The sequence below is a fragment of the Orcinus orca genome, chromosome 10 (genome assembly GCF_937001465.1).
Source record: "Orcinus orca chromosome 10, mOrcOrc1.1, whole genome shotgun sequence".
Classification (NCBI taxonomy): domain Eukaryota; kingdom Metazoa; phylum Chordata; class Mammalia; order Artiodactyla; family Delphinidae; genus Orcinus; species Orcinus orca.
The window spans coordinates 78,016,921-78,038,797 of NC_064568.1; the positions used below are offsets into that span (position 1 = coordinate 78,016,921).

Consider the following 21,877-nt stretch of genomic DNA (forward strand, 5'->3'; position numbering starts at 1 on the left):
TAGTGTTTTTGTTTTCTTCAGGTAAATACCCAGAAGTGAAGTTCCTGGATCATATGGTAGGTAGTTCTATTCTTAATTTGCTGAGGAAGCTCCATACTGTTCTCCACAGTGTTTTCACCAATTTACATCCCACCAACAGTGGGATGTTTACCAGTGCCAGTGTCATCAAGGTAGAACAAGCTCCCCAAAATGGCTGCCACCAGCATCTCCATCCCCAGGAGGAGTCCCAGTTGCCTCCTGCCTCTCTGGGAAGCTCTCCAAGATTAGCAAGTGGGTCTGACCCAGTCGCCTTTCAAACTACTGCCTCTGTGCTTAGACTTGGAGCGGATGACATTTTCCACATGCTCTTTGAGAGCATAGTCTCTGTTTCCTATAGCCCTCCAGCTTTCCCAAACCTAAGTCCCACTGGTTTTCAAAGCCAGATGTTCTGGGAGCTCATCTTCCTGATGTAGGACCCCCAGGCTTGGGAGCCTGACGCAGGGCTTGGACCTCTTGCTTCTTGCTCCTTGGGGAGTACCTCTGTGGTTTGATATCTCTTTAGTTTAAGCATCACTAACCTGGGGTTGTGGGTCCTGACTATACTGTGTCTCCACTCCTCCAACCCATCTTGTTGTGGCTCCTCCTTTATATCTTTAGCTGTGGAAATCTTGTCTGCTAATCTTCAGGTTATTCTTATAGATAGTTGCTCTGTAAGTGGTTATAATTTTGGTGTGCCCGTGGGAGAGGGTGAGCACAAGGTCTTCCTACACTGCCATCTTGGGGAAGACCTCTACTCACTTTAATCTTTTAAAATTTTTGTGGCTTTTACTCTCCTTTACCTAAAACAAAAGCACTACTTTTTTTTAATTGTTCAACATCTGGTGATGGCAATAATAAAAATGAAATTATATAAGACATGCTGCAGATGATTGAGAAGTGTTACTCAAAATATGGACCTCAGTCAGTCAACCGAGCATTACCTGGGAGCTTGTTAGAGGTGCAAATTCTCAGTCCCCACCACAGATCTACTGAATCAGAATCTCTGCAGAGATTCTGGGGTAGGGCCCTGAAATCTGTTTTCAGTTAAGCCCCCCAGGGGATTCTGACGCATGATCAAGTTTGAGGAGCATTGCTGTAGATCACTGCTGCTCATCATGAGGTCCTGAGACTGGAAGCGTCAGCATCACCCGAGTGCAGAATCTTGGACTATGTTCCAGCCTATTGCAATTATATTTTATAAGAGTCCCATGTTATTAGTAAACATATTAAATGAAGACCTAGATAAGCTCTCACTGGACAACTAACTCCAATATATTCCTTACATCTGTCTCCTGTCCTAAAATTGCTGATATTCATCTACTATGAACAAAAATGACTGTTTTTGATGGTTTTAATTCTAACCTTGCCTTTTCATATTTATGGAAAATGAAACCTAGGCAGTAATGAAATAGTAATCCACCGATGGGCTAAGTCTACTGACCATGATTCCTTTATTATCCCTAAACGGTGTGGTGGAGTTCGTACCAGCACTTCTAGTGTTGGTGTACAATTTCTCCTCCATTGCCCTTGCCAAGAGGTAGATTATTTGCTTCACCAATATTCTGTGTTAAAGCATTGAAACCTTTTGTCAACATGCACTTAGGGGATCCATTACACTTCCATCAGTCAGTACTGAGACTAGAATTAATTTATAAGATATTAAGCTGTGGTGAAATAAGCATTGGTTATGAGTCACAGCATGCTATTCAGCCCTAGTATAAATATGCATTAATTGTGTTTTTTGATAGTTCATAGACTGTTCTGAAGCTCAGTTTATTGATATGAGAAACATGGGAAAAATTGAATTAATAATTTTATATTGTCTTGAATTCCAACTCAGTGATTCAGTAATCACTTCAGTGACTTCAATGGCTAAAACAGGGTTATCAAACAGGTTTGCTTTGTAGGGGCAGAAGGAATCAGGCAAAGAAAGGTTCAGCACAAAGGGGAAGTCATTGGGGATAACACCATGCAAACAGGCACACAGAGGTATCACCAATTCTTCTCTGGTGCATGGATGAGTGTTAATAGGGCCACCAACGCAAGATCCTTTCATGGACTCTTTTCTGTAAGCATTAATGTTTGACCGTACATGTTATCACTTCCATTTTGAATGTCAGGTATATTTGTGCTCTCCATTCATCATAATTTCTGGATCTATTAGGGAAATTCTTGTTCCCTTTTGCCCCTTTCCGAGGCTGTGTTGGGCACAGCAGTGCTGGGGAGTCTGACAGCAGCTATCCCCAGACACAACAGACTTCCCTGGCATGCTTCATTTAATAAAAATAGTTTTTGGCACTAGCATAAAACCTTACATCCTTGAGTGTTAAATTATTTCATAAACATTAATTCTTGCAGAATTCCTGCAAGGCAGACATTATAGAGTCACAGATTCATGGACACTTGAAGATAAAAAGAACTTCAGAGATCATCTACTTCAAGTCACTTCATTTTTCACGTGAAAAAAATTGAAATCCTAAAAGGTGAAGCGACTAGTCCAAGCAGTTCTCTTTTTAAAAATGTAAATGCAAGACAGGTGAATAACTCCAAGCCATAGAATGCATTTTTAATTATTGTAGAAATTAAACTTTAAATTTCATTTATTAGTCTAGGGAGAAAGTTTATTCTATCTTTTTAAAGGCAGACCTAAAGGGTAGAGAAATGGGTAGAGATGGGTTAATAAAATGATGTGTCAGTAATGAGTGATAATTTAAAGTAGCATACCAGAAAGCAGAAGAAACAATGTTATTTCTACTCACTTAATCTGAAGATATGGAATGAGACAAACTGCTAGAAATGAGTCTCTCTTTATTAAATCTGACAACCTCTCCTCCCATCTTTAATCCTAGATAGATCCAATCGCCTCTTACCATTTTGTCACTCCTTTTTCCCACGTCCACATATTAATCATCTGTCACTTTAAAGGAAGAAGGAGTTTGGAGGGAGAAGAAAGAAACTGACCCTGAAGAGACCTACTAATCCATAAAGACGGTTGGTGGGAAGGTCATCATGGGATCTTTTTGCTTCTGTTCAGAGACGGGAGACTGACACAAAAGCTACTGAGATAATAATATTTATCCCTTAGGTGCAAGGCGTCTTCAGGGATTCAAGGCTGCTGTTTGAGACTTCACAGGCAGCAGAAAGATATCTTATACATACTAGAACCTACCACAAAGTTATAGGTACTAAATGCATAATAGTGGTACAAAGGAAGTGCTATGGGAGCACATGGAAAACATATGATTTCAAAATGGGTGGATTTGGGGAGACGGGGGGGAAGAATTCAAAGTGAGTCTAGAGAAAATGATTAGCAAAAATGAGGGTGATAGGGAGAGGGCATTCCAGATAAAAAGGAATATATTTAATCAGAAGCATCATGTTCTTTCTTTCCTTGAAAAACAAAGAGAAATGGAAGAAACTCCTAGGGATGAATAACAGTATTATGGTGCAGCCAAAGGACTAATTTGTGAAAAAATAATGCAAGAAAATGAAGATATGAATCATGATTATTGACAATGAGAAGAGTCCACTTGAGGGAACTTATTTGGAGCATTTTGGGAGAACTTACTGTTGGGTTGATAAATAAAATGAAGAAAGGTGAAACAGGATTACATTTCAGAGAAAATGAAGAAATATGAGATCGATTAGAAGACAAGGAAGGCCACAAACTCCTCACTTAATGCTGTGTAATACAGTCAGCTAAGCACAGCATTGACAGAACATTGGAAGACATATGGATTTGACCTAACCAAATAATAACTTTACCTTTCTAAACTGGGGCTAGCTTTTCAAAGTCTTCTTTCCCGAGAGACATGACTAAATCTACAAATGTATACCTCAAAAGATAATACAATGGAAGATGTGTGATTGGTAGCCTAAGAAAATGAGCAAGAGTTAGGGTAATATGGTAAATGTGAGTAGATGATGATATTTTAAGTAGTAATATTTTAAGATAAATGTGGTATCTCCTCCTTGAAACCATAGCAGGTTAGAGCAACTGTGACTTTAGGAATTATTATTAATATGCATAACAGTATAGATGAGTCTCAAAATATTTCTATTGAGGAAAAGAAGCCAAACTTCCACTCCCCTACCCCCCCCAAAAGAGCACATAGTGTGTGATTCCATTTATAAAAAACTCTAGAAAAAACAAACTATAGGAACAGAAAACAAATCAGTTGTTGCTTGGGGATTGGGGCAGGGTAGGGCATGAAGAAACCTTTGGGTACCATGGATATGTTTACCATCTTGATGCATAGTTTTATAGGAATATATATGTGTCAAAACTTATCAAACTGTACAGTTTATACATGTGTATTTTTTGTATGCCAATTATATGAATTTAGACATGAGGGAATCACTAGAGTTTCAAAATATGGAAGTATATAGTCAATATAAAACTAACATAGGGCTTCCCTGGTGGCACAGTGGTTGAGAGTCCACCTGCCAATGCAGGGGACACGGGTTCGTGCCCCGGTCCAGGAAGATCCCACATGCCGCGGAGCGGCTGGGCCCGTGAGCCCATGGCCGCTGAGCCTGCGCGTCCGGAGCCTGTGCTCCGCAACGGGAGAGGCCACAACAGTGAGAGGCCCGCGTACCGCAAAAACAAAACAAAACAAAACAAAAACTAACATAAATATATATTGCATTAAACAAGTAAAAATAGGTGAATACACTAAAATAATCAGTTCAAAAATAATTCATGATTAAATATTTGACTTTTACAATGGATAATTTTGGAGGTATATAAACAAAAATTAATATAGGAGTGCAACCACTAATGTCCATAATTTTATTTCCTGTTAAAATAATTTTTGCAATGTAAATCTAAATTAATTTGTAGCAGCTAGTTAAGTCATGATTATACTTCTCTGTTATTTAATGGTTTAATATTCATGTGCCACCATAGATCAAAGACTGTTTTCTTAGAAAAATATTGACTAAATTTAGCTTTCTCTTGGGAAATAAAGACTTGTAAAATTTAAATGTGCCTGAGAAATGCAAGCACAGCTTAAAAAGTAATGGTTTTTAATGGCTTTTAATCAAGAAAATGGCTTGTTAATGTAAAGCAAAATAATCAACAGATTCTTTTCAAATGTATGCGGTAGAAAACTTGAACGGAATGAATTTCTTCCCTGACTAAAGTCAGTATCTTTGTTTGGCCTTGAAATTTTTAACGATTACTGATGTGAACAATATTTATGTTTATTTTCTCAGTATCCAGAGTCTAGTGCTGTTTCAATGTAGATTTTCGTGTTGGGAAGATTTGAATTTAGTATAGACCCTGAGCGTTTCTTGCTGGGTAACTTTAAGCAAGTTATTTGGCCTAATACTTAATTTCTTCATTGTCAAATGGGGATAATACCAATATTCAAATCATAGGGTGTTGCTATGGTTAGATGAAAGTGATTCTAAAATACATAAATAGTGTTTGATATACAATAAACTTCAATACAAATTAGATATTGTTTTTATTGCTGTTGTTGTCTGGACTTGTTTGGACTGAAAGATCAATATGGGACCAATTATCCTTGTCATACTAAGTGCATATGCCGCCCTCTAGTGAATGAAAAAAGCACCACATTGGAAATTAAGAAGTGTGGCTCTTGTCTCAGGTCTGATATTAGTGAGCTGTGTCACCTTGAATGTAATATAATGTCTCTGACTCTTAGTGTTTTTTTTAAGGTTACAAAATGTTATTGGTTAGTAGCTTTTTAAATTTTCTTAAATTCTGTTGAAGTATAGTTGATTTACAATGTTGTGTCAATTTCTGCTGTATGGTAAAGTGATTCAGTTGTATATATATATTCTTTTTCATATTCTTTTCCTTTATGGTTTATCACAGGATATTGAATATAGTTCCCTGTGCCATACAGCAGGACCCTGTTGTTTATCCTGACTCTTAGCTTTTTTCATCTATAAAATGACAGGGTTGGACCATCCACTGGGTTTCAAAAATGCATATGAGGAGTCCTAGAAATATAGACAATTCCTTAGTTGATGCTCATTGAATGGGAGAAAAAGGGGGAGGTAAAAGAGATGGGGTTCAACTATCTCGATCTTTGCTTCAACCAGAACATCCTAGAGAATTAATGTTTAGTTTTGAATCACTTAGAAGTATTTTGCTTGAACAGAAATCCCATAGCTTTATAAGTTTGAAATGCACTAGATTTCATAATTTCTAAGGTTTTATTAGCTCTATAGTTTTGCAACTGTGTTTGACTATTATAAGATCTGACTTCAAAGCCTTTCATTAATACAATCATACTAAAGGTTGAAATAATTGTATTTTCTCATTAGGATGGAGAAATTCATATAATATGTGACAAATATAATAATTAACAGTTTTATGCCTTTATAAAAACCTTTTAAAAGAGGCATCATTACCCCATTTGAAAGACAAGGACAATGAGACTCAAGAAGTTTAAATCATCCCATAGATACATGATAGATTTGGAATTTAAACTCGCATCTAGCCAACTCCAAATATAATTTTCATCCTTTTGCAATTAACAAATCACCAATGAAAAGGCCAATAACAGAGGAAGAACTATCCCAAGCTGCCACCCAACCTGCTTCTGTAAAGTCCACATTGGGTCTCTGGATTGTTGAATTCAAGCTTTCACTGAGCACTTACTCTGTGTCCAGCACCTTAGATTATATAAGAATAAGTGGAGTGGAGGACCTATCTTCTAAGAGCTTATAATCTAGCCAAGAAGCTAGACCTTTAGTAGGAAGCTGTTATAAGAGTGAACACAGGTACATGGTATAGTCTAAGTTTGCTGAAGGTAGGAAAAATCAAAGAGATCATAAATACAGAAGCTCAGTCCATCTGCAAATAGTAATATTTCCAGATGTACATGAAATAGGGTGAGTCTGGCCAAGTGCTTCAGCAGGAAGGAGAAGGCACAGGTGTCTTTTAACATCAACTTCAGAAGGATAAGGCAGAGGCAAGCAGAGAAAAAGTTATGCTAATCATTTAAGTCTTTGGTTGGTAGCTGAGTTCCTGTATAATATCTGTCACAGTAGAGCAGCCAGGTCTTACAGCCTCAGTAAGCATGGCCATATAGCCCTTTTTAAGGCTGCCAGCCATAATCACCCAAACGGACATTGTCAGAAATCAGGAAAAGTCCAGGAGCAAGCAACCACTGAGGACACCTTCAAGTATCATTAAGGCCACAGCAATCACCATGTAGCAATTCTGCAAGAAGAACTGAAATTTTGAATGAAAGGGTACAAAATAGCAAACATAGGAGTTGCTTTAGCTTCAAAGAAAAACAGTGAAATGAGTGCAAACCTAAAAGGATGGAAGGAATTTCATCATTATGAGACTGCTGTTTCCCTTGGCCAAATTAGGTTTGATACAATCTAATGCATAAAGAGAGTGATCTTTTCGACATAAATTCTTCTGCGTTTGGGGAAACTCTAGAGCTGTCCTTATTCAATCTGAGTGGCTATGGGAAAAAGAAGATTCAAATAATGGAAATAAGAATTGCCATCAACTCTAAGCTATAACTGAATATTGGAAGTAAAATTAAGTATTAGACTGTAAAAATGAAATCCTTTAAAATGCTCAATAAAGAGCATATTGTATCTTCTGTTCTTTTTGAAGACTTAAGTACCTAGATACAGATTCCTTAAAATGAAAGCAAGCTCTGTACCTCTATAGCATACCTCTACAGCAATTTGTTTCATATTAAATAGTGTTTCAGCTATTTTTGTCTGGGATTGGTATGACAAAGAAGCTTATTTGTCTTCTTTTTATTTGAGAAACTGCCTCCTTCCTGACAGTAATGAGGTTGGCACAGCTGATGTGAACTTGATCCAGATTTCTAATGCATGCTGGGAGAGGGCTTTCCAAATTGCAGGATCGCTGGAAAGTGATCGCCAGTCTGCACAGTTCCAGTCCTTAAAGGGAGACCTGCTTCCAGTCATTAGTGTGGCTGAGCATGTGGTAAGGGGCCTCCAATAGAAGCAGGCCTTCTGGACACCCTTGGACTTCTACGCTTCTGGAATTTGGCATTGACTGTTTGCACTTCCTGCTTCATTGAGGTGACCCAACTCTGGGTGCATCTTTTCTGCTCCAGGCCCTGTAGACAGGGCACAAATTCCATACGATAACAGTAACATAAGATACATATGAGAGGCATATGAGAGCTGAAAAGGAGAACCACTGGAGTGGAGATGTGGAAGACAAGTCACAAGCACGGTGTTGACCAGTTATCTCAGAACCCAAGAGCAAACCTTTTACTCTCAGCCATGTTTTCTTCATTATAAGTCAAGCAATTCACTGATGGATTTACAGCAAAGGAAACATAATTATGACATGAGGTTTAGGGCACAGAGTTTCTGAGCCTCTTCTGCCACTACCTCCCTGCGTGTCTGATATGAACCCCTTGGCTTCTCTGAGTTTCATTATCCTTTAAAGTAAAATTCAGACCAGGAATCTTCAAGATTCCTTCTACTTCTAAAGTCCTAGGATAGCACAGTTTTATTGATATCTATTTTAAAATATGTTTTAACAATCATAGAAAAAAATGAATACAAAATAGTTCATTCTTCAGAAAAATACATTTCATATGTAGTGAATACAAATATATAGACAAGAATAATACCTACAACACAAGCTAATGTCTTTAATTTTGGGGTTTTACTGTTCATTGATGTTATTTTTAATGACATTTTCAATCTGTGATTTGTGTTAAATCCAATGGCTTTTTAAGTGCTGGAAAGACAGAGTTATTCTCAGCTCTGACTCCAATAATGACTTACAGTTAGGGTTAATTTGGGAAATTGTCTGAAATTGCAGAAAAGGCCCAGATCCTATTCTTCTGAGGTAAATTTGGCTGGTGGCTAGTGTGTTGCATTATCACGGTTTTTTCTTAATCTTGATGCATTGTATTGATAGATGAAACAAATTTATAGTTAAGCATAATTGCATAGCATCATAAACCTTCAGGTTTATAAAGTGTCTCAAGGATCATCTGGTTAAATCTTTACTCTGTACTTGAATCTTTTCTCCAATATCCCCCTAAGCAGTCATCCATCCCATATTCAGAATAGTTTCCAAGGTGCTCTAAGATTCTGACACCGAGTGGAGGCTTCAACGAGGTGATCTCCTCTGTTGGATCTGGAATGGAGTTCCTGCACATCTCTCCGTGTAAGGCTTGTCCTATATTTGCATGCCCTACCCCAAGTCTTATTATAGCTAGTACATGTTGGCTCACCATTCAAACTCAGTATGTCACTGCATCTTCTTCTAGGAGTGTTTCTAACCCCAAATTTTTCAAATTCTAGTAGAAGGGTGTATTTGTCACCTTTAAAACGTTTCTTCCACTGAACACTATCGTGATCATATTATCTTACTGGTGAATATTACTGGATTATCCAGGGTTTTCAAAAGCACCATTTTTAGTTCCGTTGCTTGTGGATTTATTTCTCAAGATACAGAGCACCTTTATTATACTCGGGTGGTATCTGGTGCATCTCATCAAATTGCTACTGCCTGTACTCTTGAGATTAAGGCACTATTATGCTGTTTCTTAAACCTGGTGTATTTTTTTATAGAGCAGGTTTTATTTTGTTATTTTATTGATAGATGAAATGAATAAATGGTTAACATAATAGTATAATATCATAGATCTTCAGGTTATTAAAGCATTTCAGGAACCATCTGGTTAAATCCTTATCAAATACTTGAATTCCTCCTCCCCCATCCTTCCAAGTGGTCATACATTCTATACTCAGAATATTCAGTCCTATAAAAAGTTTATTCTTCAAAAGCTAAATATTGACTTATCATATGACCTAGCAATTCCACTTCTAGGTAAATACTCAAAAGAATTGAAAACAGAGACTCAAAGGATACCTGTACACACATGTTCATAGGAGCATTACTCGTAATAGCCAAAAGATGGGTGGAAAAAACCAAGTGTCCATCAACAGATAAATAAAATGTGGTTTATATATACAATGTAATATTATTGAGCCATAAGAAGAACGGATGTCCTGAAAGGGCAGCAGCTGGCTTGGACATTTACTTCTAGGCTATGCAGTAAGCAGAGCTTTTCGAAGTAGGCATTCTGATCCAGAACTTAGAATACAGCCTTTTAGACGTAGACTGAATATACCAGAGTGTTTGGGTGCACATTACTATGCAAACAAATGTCTACACAAGTAGGTTTTCTACTAACAACCTCACTGGAAATGTCTCATGTGTAATTTCTGTTAGTGGCCATTTTAATGAAGTTCAGCACCACATGCTGGGTTGATGGTTTTCAACAGCAAGGTAAATGCAGACAAAATTACTATTACTGAGGATAAATGGGCCAGAAAGAGCATAGTTAAAATAAATAATTATTGGAACATAGCTTATAAAATTGAAAACAATCTAGAACTTTTAATCCTCGATGATATCAACGTGGATTCATGAGAGGATGTGAAACATGCTAAAATTTCTGTTGCATTAAAAAATGTGGATATAGATACTGAAAAATACCTTAGATTAACTAATTAAATACATACAAAATAGTAATGTAAGTCACTAAGATAATAAATATAGTTTATAAAATGTCTAAACTACTAAAAAAATTAGATTGACCCCAACTGAGTGAGGCCTAATGGAAATGAGATGCCTGTCTTTGCACTGTCATTCCTTCTCTTGTCCTTCTGTTGATAGAATTGCTCTTTCTAGTCATGGTACCTAAATCCCAAGCAACAACCATTGGTCTAACAGTAGTCAGAAGATCAAAACTAAGTCAGTCTGAATCCTTCCTGCACTTTGTCTTACTGAGGAAGAGATGGAAACGATTTCCCTGGCATGCTTCATTTAATAAAAATAGTTTTTGACACTAGCATAAAATCTTTCATCCTTAAGTCTTAAGTTAGTTCACAAACATTAATGCTTGCAGAATTTCTGCAACACAGAAATTACAGAGACACAGATTGATGGAGACCTGAAGATAAAAAGAACTTAAGGGATCGTCCACTTCAAGTCATTTCATTTTTCAACCTGAAAAAAACTGAAATCCCAAAAGCTGAAGTGACTTCAAACTACTTTTGCCCAAGTAGTTCTCTTTTTAAAAATGTAAATACAAGACAGTCATATGATTAACTCCAAGTCATAAAATGCATTTTTAATTACTGTAAAAATTAAACTTTAAATTTCATTTACTAATCTTGGAAGGAAGTTTATTCTGTCTTTTTAAAGGCAGACCTAAGGGGTAGAGAAATGGGTAGAGAAGGGTTAATAAAATGCTGTGTCAATAATGAGTGATAATTTAGAGTAGCATACCAGTAAGCAGAAGAAACAATGTTATTTCTACTCACTTAATCTGAAGATATGGAATGAGAGAAATTGCTAGAATTTAAAATAGTATACCAGTGAGCAGAAGAAACAATGTTATTTCTACTCACTTAATATTCTGAGTTATAAGACCATGAGCCTATAGGTATCACTATTCAAGTAGGAGACGTTGGGAGGAGAAAGCTGAGGGAATGATGCCAACAAAGAGAGGAAGCTTCAACTGGTAACAGAAATGTGGGGAGATTGCCTGACACCATTTAAGCCCTGACATCCTGTGGACCACTGGGCCCAGCTTCCCTTTCACTACTCTGTTTTCCTTGCTTTAGCCTATAGCTAAACATAAACACACGTGTACTTTTTTTTACTTTGAATTGTATATCACTTGGAATAGAGAATCCTGATCAAAAGCTCAAGAAAAGAACAACTTAGGTAACAAGTTCACATGATAAATTATTAACCTAAAATAATTTACTGTGTTTAAGTCTCATGATATTGAAATAAATAAAAATAATAAAATGAATAAGTAAATCAAAAGTAATTAAAATAAACATGAAGGATTAAATTTTCCTATGAGACAGATATCACTGGATTGGGTAAAAAGAATGTAAACAGAAAAACTCAGAATAAAAACAAATAGAAAAATCAAACAACATTCATTAAACGCTATTTTCAAGAAACACGTCCCAAACAAAGTGACACAGTTTAAAAATGAAGGATGGAAAGAAGAAGTACCGAGTAAAAACTTATTTTAAAAACTAGTGTGACAATATTAATACAACAAAAAGGTAGAATTTAATGTGGAGATTATTTATTTGGATAAAGACGCCTATTTTATTATGATTCAAGGTCTATTTTTCTAAGAATCTGTAACAATCAGAAGACTTTATTCTTCCAGCCACATCAGTTTAAAATACACAAAGCAAGCACAGTGAAACATAAGGAGTAGCAGATAGAGACGTAATCAAAGTGGGAGACATTGACAATTCCTCTCAGATCAAGAAGTGTTACCATGGGACTTCCCTGGTGTTGCAGTGGTTAAGAATCTGCCTGCCAATGCAGGGGACATGGGTTTGAGCCCTGGTCCAGGAAGATCCCACTTAGTTGCCGCAGAGCAACTAAGCCCAAACGCCACAACTACTGAGCCTGTGCTCTAGAGTCAGGGAGCCACAGCTACTGAGCCCGCGTGCGGCACCTACTGAAGCCCGTGCGCCTAGAGCCTGTGCTGTTGCAACAAGAGAAGCCACTGCAATGAGAAGCCCGCCTACCACAACGAAGAGCAGACCCTGCTCACCACAACTAGAAGAAAGCCCACGCGCAGCAACGAAGACCCAAGGCAGCCAAAAAAATCTTTTTAAAAACTGTTACCTTAATGTGAGCAAACATGACTCATGGGTGCAGTCATAAAGAAACTCTATTCTGCGTCTCACTGTCCTATTGTTTTTGTTCAGTGCCGCTACTTTTCCCCTTTACCCAGCCCAGGTTAACTGGCAGCCACACAATTTACCCTAAAGGAATAATTCCTGTTTAACTTATCAAACAGCGCCTTATTTCAGAGATTAAAATGTCTAGTCTTATATAATCATCAAAAACTCTAATCTTGATTTAAGTCCTCTCCTGGAGATCCCACTGCAGGGAAAAATCTAAGGAAAGGAGGTTAATTGGCTTTTTCTCTCTTTCCTCCTGTATTTCTTCTATTCCTTCTCCCCTTCTGGCTAGCTGGCTACTCTAATTATGGGATGGATGGATAGGAAATTGGGAGAGAGGCCATGCTGCTCTCTATAAATATCTGGTCCATGGAAATTGCAAGTCTTTTCCCCAAAACTTTGGAAGAGCAGTTTCCTACCAAACTTCAGGCCACTACTTTGCTCCCATGGAGGTCTCCTCAGCCAGTATGTTGTGCTTTATTTAGCCTCTTGGTCTTGACTCAGACCCCTGTCTACTCCTATGTCCCTCTAACTGCAGAGTACACAGGCTAAACTCTGAGTGGTCACCTGCAACCCCCTTTCTGTTGATGTGGGTGGAGCTGAGGGAGAGCACATTCCTCACTCTTTTTTCTTATGGGAGAGAGAGGGATTGTGACTCAGAGCAGAGTTCAGGCTAGAGATACCCTCTTCAGCAATTTCCTCCAAATCAACTCTTGACTCTAATATCCTAGATGTGAGTGAGGGACAACATGAATATTTCCTTTGAAAATTCTGCACTGCGGGTCTGCTACCTCACCTTGAGATGTAATTTGTAGTGTTCATGAGTATCAGCCCAAACTTCCATTGTCACATCTTCTGATATAAGTAATAACGGAAAGTTTTTGAATAACAATTTATTTTTTCACACTTTTTCCCTCCCAGCCGGTTCTCAGAGAAACACTTACAGCCTTAAATGCATTTAACAGAAAATGAAATAAACAATGAATAGATTAAGCCTTTAATTTGAGATCTTGGAAAACAATTCCAAGCACTTAGAGAGATAGAATAAACAAAGATAAATTCAGGATTTATAAAACAGAAGAAAAAATTTAAAAGTATATGTGATTTAAAGAGCCAAAATATAGATTTTTAAAATATATATTAATAAATAAAATATTTAAAACTCTAGCAAGTCTAATTAACAGGAAAAAAGAGAATTCACTAGTAATCTACATTAGAAAAAAGAAACAGATATAATTATAGATGTTGAAGAAATTAAAAATAAGAAAACACTACATGTAGATTTACACCAATATATATGAAAAGCTAGATGAAATAATCAGTTTCTAGGAAAATATGAGTGACCAAAGAAATGACTGAAGAACAAGTAAAGTACCTTAATAAACCAACAAACAAATTTTTTTAAAAATGGAAAAGTATTTAAAGCAGAAGTGCCTAAATGACATCTGTTTAGCTTACGAGTTCAGTCAAAGCATCCTATAAGGCACTTAATAATTCCTGTTACTTAAGCTGTTTCACGGTAAAGAAAAAGATTAAAGATTTCTTATTCATCACATGTCTGCTATTAACACCAAGCCAATAATACAAGAGGTACTGTTGTACCTCCTGTCACAAAAACTTAATAATAGTTCGATGTCACATAGAACATAGATATAATTTTAAAAATCAGCAAATTAAATTCTTTTCTTGTTAAAAGACTAAGATAACATAACCAAGTATATTTATCCCAGGACTGCAATATGATATATCATTAAGGAATTCTTTGTAGTTTATAATAGAAATGGTATTTCAAATACTTGAGAGGAAAGACTTGCTATTCAATAAATAGTATGTTACAATTGGATACCCATATGGTAAAAACTAATGTTATAATTCTACCACTCATCATATACAAAAAGAAACTCCATATAAATTGAATATCTATATTTAGAAGTTCATGGGGTTGTTGGAGGAAAAAAAAGAAAATATTTTTATTCCTCTGGGATAGCAAAGACCTCCTAATATGCTACAAGACCAAAGCCCCTAAAAGAAAAGATTGATAAACGCAACTCAGTGGATAGCAACATGTCCTGTAAAATGCAAGGTATCTTAAATAAAGTGAAAGACAAGCACCAGATTAGGAGAAAATATTTGTAAGAGAAAAAAACTATAAAAGTTTACTAAACTTAGTGTATTTTTAAAATGTTAACAATTTTTAAAAAGGCAAACAATCCAATAGAAAATGGAGCAAATAATACAATTTATAACTATAAATTACTAATAAATGGTAATAAATATAAAAGGGTATGCTCAATCACACAGGTAATCAGGGGAAAACACATTAAAACCACAGCGATGTGCCGTTTCCTGCTTGGAAGATTGGGTGAAAATGAGAGAACAGTGAGATTCTGCCAGGGTCTGGGGCAACTGGCATTCTCATCAGTGAGTGTGTGAATTGATGCAGTTTTCTGTAGAATTATTTGACTGAATCTATTAAGTTAAAAACAAGGTCTTCCCTTTGACTCAGCTGTTTCCTATCTAGGTATCTTTTCCACACGATCACTTATACGTGTGTTCAAGAAAATAATTTTGTTTGGCATTGTTGTAAGAGCAAAAAAAAAAGGGGGTGGGGAATGAGTCATCTATAATGTTCTGTCACTAAAGAATGGTTTAAAAGTTTATGCTATTAATTTATTTACTGAGGCGATATATGGAAAGTGCTTAGAACAATGCCTGGAACAGGGCAACAGTGAATAGCAGGTCCTCAGTGAATATTTTTAGAATGACTCTTATATACATGTAATGCTCTTTATTCTGTGATTGCCCCTCTATACCCATCCTCTGTCCTTCTCTGATTCCTAGGAAGATGACTTGCATTTCCCTCTGCTTTGGCCTTCTGTTGGTTTGGATCAACCCATGGAGGCACCAACAGGATGGGAGAGTGAGAAAGTATTTCTGGTATTTCTCCTTTGCTACTTCTCTGCCATACTGTGATTGGTAGTGACAGCATCCTTCTACCTATGGCCAGACCTCCCACTGGATACATATGGGCAAGCACCCAGGCCCACAGTCCTCACTCGTTCGAGGACCAAATCTCATTCTCTCCCTGCTCCTCAGTCCTCGAGGTGGTAACTGTTTTCTTCTGTTGCTGACACCTGGGTGCTTCACCATCCCTTGCTGGTTCTTTTAGTCCTGCCCATGCACGTTTTCTTCTTAGGAACACAACTACTACACAAGCTATGTAATACCATGCAGCTATTAAATAGTGTGAGGGGGTATTAGATGTACTGACATAAAAACAATTCCACAATGGGTATGTTAGGTTTTAAAAAGCCCAATACCCACAGATGTATTTATCCATATCCATTTATCCATAATTAAGATTTGCCACGTTTTGGTATAATGCTATTTCCAACACTTAGATATTTCAAATCCACAGTGCACTATAATGGAAAAAGATTAAAATATATAATACACATTTGGACAGTTCAATGGTTTATGAAGAACTTTAAATGTCAAAATATGTAAACGACTGATAATCTTAGAAAACTTGTCATTCCAGCAGCGATACTGGGGCATTAATGCAACCCTGCCTTAAGTCCCACACATTCAGGCTGTATCACAAAGAACAAGGATTCCATGGCAACACCAACTGGCTATTCATAGGACTACCACCAATCAGCATGCACTATAGCACAACAACATCATGCACTCTAATAACTTTAATTATGATGACACTTTGGTTTATAAACTGATGATCAAAGAACAGGCTATAAAACTTTAGAAAGTTCTGGTATTTAGACATCCAGATAATGTATCTCCTGACAAATTTAAATTCTGCTGGTTCAAAACCTCAGGAGTTCTCCAGGTGAAATCTGAAACTAAGGCCCATACATGAGGGCCTGGAGAGACTGAAGGAAGAGGCAGCTACTCGGGAGTGGTAGTTGGCAGGTTTAATAAGCAAGAGAACTTATGTAGGAGGCTTACCTTTGGTGCCACAATCCCCGCCAGGATCTTGAAAGTTTATGTAGAGGCCTTACCTTGGTTCAGTCGTGTGTACTGTCCAGATGGTCTCAACAACACATTGCTCTCTCATGGCTGCGTCCTCGAAAACGGCTCCCATTGTGGGAACAGTGGGTAGAATGTGCATCCCAAGGACAGGGGAGGGAATTGAGGTGCCTCCCATTGCCTGGGTCCAGCTCACGGGTCAACCAGTGGTCATGTCCTCTCCATGACCTCCTCCAGCAAATGCCTAGAAAAGGATATTGAAACATCAACGTATGAATGACAATGACCTCTGGGAATGGAATTAAAATTGGTTTGGGCATGGGGAAATTTACCTTTTTGTTCTCTAAACTTCTGTATTACTGAAAAACAATTTTACAGGGAACCCATGTTCATTTTATATTATGTAAATAATTTTAAATAAAATTTGATACAAAAATGATAGGATTTTCTTTTTTTTTTTTTTTTTTTTTTGTGGTATGCGGGCCTCTCACTGTTGTGGCCTCTCCCACTGTGGAGCACAGGCTCCGGACGCACAGGCTCAGCGGCCATGGCTCACGGGCCCAGCCGCTCCGCGGCACGTGGGATCTTCCCACGAACCCGTGTCCCCTGCATCGGCAGGCGGACTCTCAACCACTGCGCCACCAGGGAAGCCCGATAGCATTTTCTAGAATGGAATTTTGACAAAATTTTGGTAATTCTATGGAAGAGAAAAAGAAAAGAGAACAGTTTGACTATACACAGAGCTCTCTGAGGTCAGTATTTAAAAGAACGGGTTAAAAAAAATAGGGAGAAATTACATAGAGAGGTCATTAGGATCACTAAATGGATAGTGTGAACGAACTGCCTTAAATGGAACAGTCAGATCTGCAGCAAAATGGCCAGGATAGCCCAAAGCCCAGACTGTGTAGAGACCTATGAAAAAAACTTAAGACAATTATACATATATATATATATATTAGTTAAGAGCAGACAAGAAAATAAACTGAACAAGAGAAGAAACTGTTTAGGAAGATGTACACTTTTGTTAACTTAACAGAAACAACATACATACGCAACTATTATTTAACAAGGAGCTGTAAAGAAAGGGTGTCAGGTGGAATTGAAACTCATGAGAGAAGATAAGAGGGCAACACCTAGACCCTTTAAATGGTATTCAGTTTTCAGATACCAAAAGACTATATTCTAGTGTAATAAAAGAATTTACAAATGTGATCAAGAATACAACTGATAACCTTTCTGAATAGGAGAGGTTTCATGGAGATAAACCAATATCCAAATGTTTTAAAATGAGACATAGATTCTAAGCACTCAGTCTTAAGGAGGGTTGTGTGCGTGCGTGTGTGTGTAAAGTGATCTTTTAATTTCTAATTCTGTCAGTTTTTTTTTTTTTTTTCAGAGAATCTGTGTTAGTTTGCTAGCGTTTCCATAACAAAATACCACAGACTGGCTTAAACAGCAAAACTTTATTTTCTGACCATTCTGGAGGCTAGAAGTCCAAGATCAAGGTGTCAGCAGGGTTGTTTTCTTCTGAGGAACTCCCTCCTTGACTTGCAGACACCGTCCTTCTGATGTCTTCACATGGTCTTTCCTCTGTCTGTAGCTGTGTCCTAATCTCTTCTTATAAGGACACCAGTCATATTGGATTAGGGCCCACACTACTGACTTTGTTTTACCACTTTTAAGACCCTGTCTCCAAATACAGGCACATTATGAAGTGTTGGGGGTCAGGGCTTCAACATATGAATTTGGGAAGAACATAATTCAGCCTGTAACAGATACTTATCACCTTTAACTGAAATTTAATTATTTTAGTGCATATCTTACTATTGATGTGATTATGTAAACTTCTTAAACGATGAAATGCTAGTTTGCCTTTATATCTCATAGCATCTTTAACCATCTAGGTGATCATTAAGTGTTTGTTGAGAGAGAATGAATAAATTAATTAAAGGTACACAGTATGAAGCAATGCCTTCTCACCTCTGGAAGTGCTCTAATTCCAACTGTAAGATCATGTGTGAACACTGCTGCTGAAGAGAGAGAAATTAGAAAATAAAAATCCGAAGTTCCTTCTGTGATTACAGAGTGTGAGCGAATCATGACAGGTGCAGGGACAGCTGTAGAGAGACCTTTCATATCTCTTTCTTCTCCCAACAGGATGATGGCAACCCCCATCTCATCAGCCCAGTCTCCTCTTAGGAACTCATGTCGTATCAAGGCAGAGATGGCTGGCTCAGCGAGGTCCTGGCTCTTATGCACGAGAGGCTGGACCAAGGTGGAGAGCCAACCCCTCTCAGAAAGGAGCCTCCCGTCACCTTTGAAGCAACCACCCTTCAGAATAAACTCAGAAACTTTCCCTGTCCCTTTGTGGCATTTAGTGTCTTCTTGGGTTCTGACTGTATATCAGACATAGCGTATCCTTCCATAAACACGGTAACTGGATGATGAATTTGGACTTGGTAATGGACTTGTCTCAGCTCTAACACTTTTTGACAACCCTTCAGACAGTGTGACCAGAGCTTTTCAAAAACATCCTTCTGCTTGCCTGCTTGGTCCTACCCAGTGCTAATCCCTTGGTCGTCAAGAAATAGGAGTCTTTATGATCCTGATCATACTTGGGAGCTGGTTTAAACCTACAACATGCAACCCCATCTTGACCCTAACAAGGTACTGGGAACCTCATGTCATTAAATTCCACAGCCCTGGGAAGATGAAGGCTGTTCTAGGGAGCTGAACATAAATTAACAATTTATTTCATATCTTCATATGCTCAGAAATCCAAATCCCTAACTTCTAAACTAGTATTGTGAACTTTTTTTTTCAGATGAGGGCTGTTAGAAGAAGTGTTTTTCCAAGTTATCACAATTAATTCACATTTATGAAATATTCTCATTTCATTTCATTCTGTAAATAGGAGGCAAAGGAGAGAAGTGATCACCATCTTTCCAGTATCTCGTGACCTTTCCCAAATGTGCCTTTACACACATGCCTCTGTTCTGGACCTTGATCTGAAACGGGAAACTGGTTTACATTGTCAGTTATGATGGGAGGTGATGAAGCACAAGGGCAAAAAGGGCAATCACAGTCTCTCTCCAGATTTCCAATTAACAAGCAGGAAATTAACAAGCAGGTTTCCTCACCCATCTTGACACTACTTGAAAGCTTGATGGTTTCATTATCATTAAATTCTGCCCTTAAATGTTTTGGATGTTTTCTTTCTTTCTTTCTTTCTTCTTTCTTCCCATGATCAACTAATCTGTTAAGTCCACACCACAAGAGGTGAAAAATCCAAAAAGCATTGTCTTAGACGGTTCCCTGGATGAGACACAGGGTGACATGCCAAAGGTTTGGAGGAAGTATGCCCAGGAGATAAGCTTTTAAGGAAGTGTGGAAGACAGAACAGGGCAGAGGGAGAAGCTAGTCCACTACGGGGCTGCAACTGAGCCCTTGGTCCCTACTGGGAGCTCTGGGGCTGGGATGGCCCTTCAACATTTTCCGAAATTGAGATTCAGGGGCTTAGCTTTTGTATTCCCACATCAGTCAGTCATTGGCCATGGCTACCAGAGGTGTGGGCAAAACCTTGGGTGAGGTGGTTCTAGGCAACCAGCTGAGAGCAGTTCCCTTTGAGGACACAACTATGATCCATCAGCTGTGACATGGCTGTCTTGGTCCTGGTGATCCTGGTGCAATTTCCAGAGATCCTCTATAGCAATACAAAATCTAGAAGGAAATTAACTAACATAGAATGGAATATAGCTCTAATATAGCTCTCTGCTTTACACCTGAAAGTTATTTGAAATATTTTGTCATGAAAATTTTGTGAATTTTGCTTTATTACCTAAAACATGTGTGATTATTTTAATATAAGAGCAATGCTTTAAATAATTTACCAGTTTAATTACTTAATCTTTCTCCCTTAGATCTTCTAATAAATTGCTTATGGCTTATGCTGAGGCTTGGAATAGACTCCTGACACAGCATTACAAACCTTCATTGTATAACTCTCCCAGTTTGAGAAGAACAAGTAAGGCAAAATTAACAACAACAAAACAGTAATAATAGTAGTAGTAGTAGTCATAAAAATAATAGTGCCCAACATTTGTGCAAAGTGTTGGAGTTTTCAAAGTGAGCAACAGTATAGCATAGGGATTATAGAAATGGGTTCCAGATCCAAAGAGACTGTGTTAAAATCCCAGCTCAGATATTTACAAGCTGTGAAAGTCTGAGTAAGTTGCTTAACCTCTCTGGGCCTCATTTTTCTCATATATAAAATGTGGATTATAATAACCCCAAATCACCTGGTTGTTTTGGAAATAAAATGAGTTGATGTTTATAAAACATTTCAAATAATGCCCCCACAAAGAACACTCTTTAAGGTTTGGGTACGATACTACCTGCTTTATAAATAATGCTATTTTAAACACTGTTTCATAAGGTTTAAAAGTGAACACTATTTAAAGGTTGGCTAAATAAGTATTTCAACTGATCTTCAAAGCAAGGCTGTAAGACAGGAAATTTAGTCATAATCCATGCATGCAGATAGTGAGACACAGTAGCAGTTAAGGTCCTTAGCAAACTCATACAGCTTGTCAGTGGAATATTTAAGTAGAGGTTCCGTTTATTAAAACTGAATCCCTCTTAGTTTCTTTAGAAATCTTGTTTTTGAAATAGCCACTACAAACTTACTTTGATAAACCAGGTAGAAAGAAAAGGCTCTACTTTTTTAAATTGTGGCAACAGAATTTATTTTATCATGCAGTTGTCAAAGCAATACTCCAGACACTGCCAACATCTGGCCTATATAATAAATAGTTTACTCAGTTTAAGTAACTTCATGAGAGTAAGAAGGTGAGGGAAAAAAAGAAGTATCCTTCCTTCTCTACAAAAGAAACGTAGAAACAAAAATGTTTCTGTGTCTAGGTTCCCCCAAATCCTTTGTGGTTTAGAATAATAGACTTTTTTTTAGAACTGGAGGGAATGTTAGACATCTAATACCCTCAATTTATAGAATACCAAATTGAAGCTCAGAAAGGTAAAATAACCAAATTACAATGCTAATTAGACACAGAGCTGGTATTGAAAACTATGTAATTCTTACTTCTAGGGTATAATATTTCTTTGTTACAGGAATATTAGCTATATT

General features: G+C 37.5%; 1 long non-coding RNA gene across 1 annotated transcript; it reads left to right on the forward strand.

The window, feature by feature from the left end:
• Positions 1-15,056: 15,056 nt before the first annotated feature.
• Positions 15,057-19,060, forward strand: LOC125965676 (uncharacterized). Its single transcript, XR_007479886.1, has 3 exons — positions 15,057-15,168; positions 15,589-15,675; positions 18,892-19,060. It is a non-coding gene; the product is annotated as an uncharacterized LOC125965676 (long non-coding RNA).
• The last annotated feature ends 2,817 nt before the right edge of the window (positions 19,061-21,877 follow it).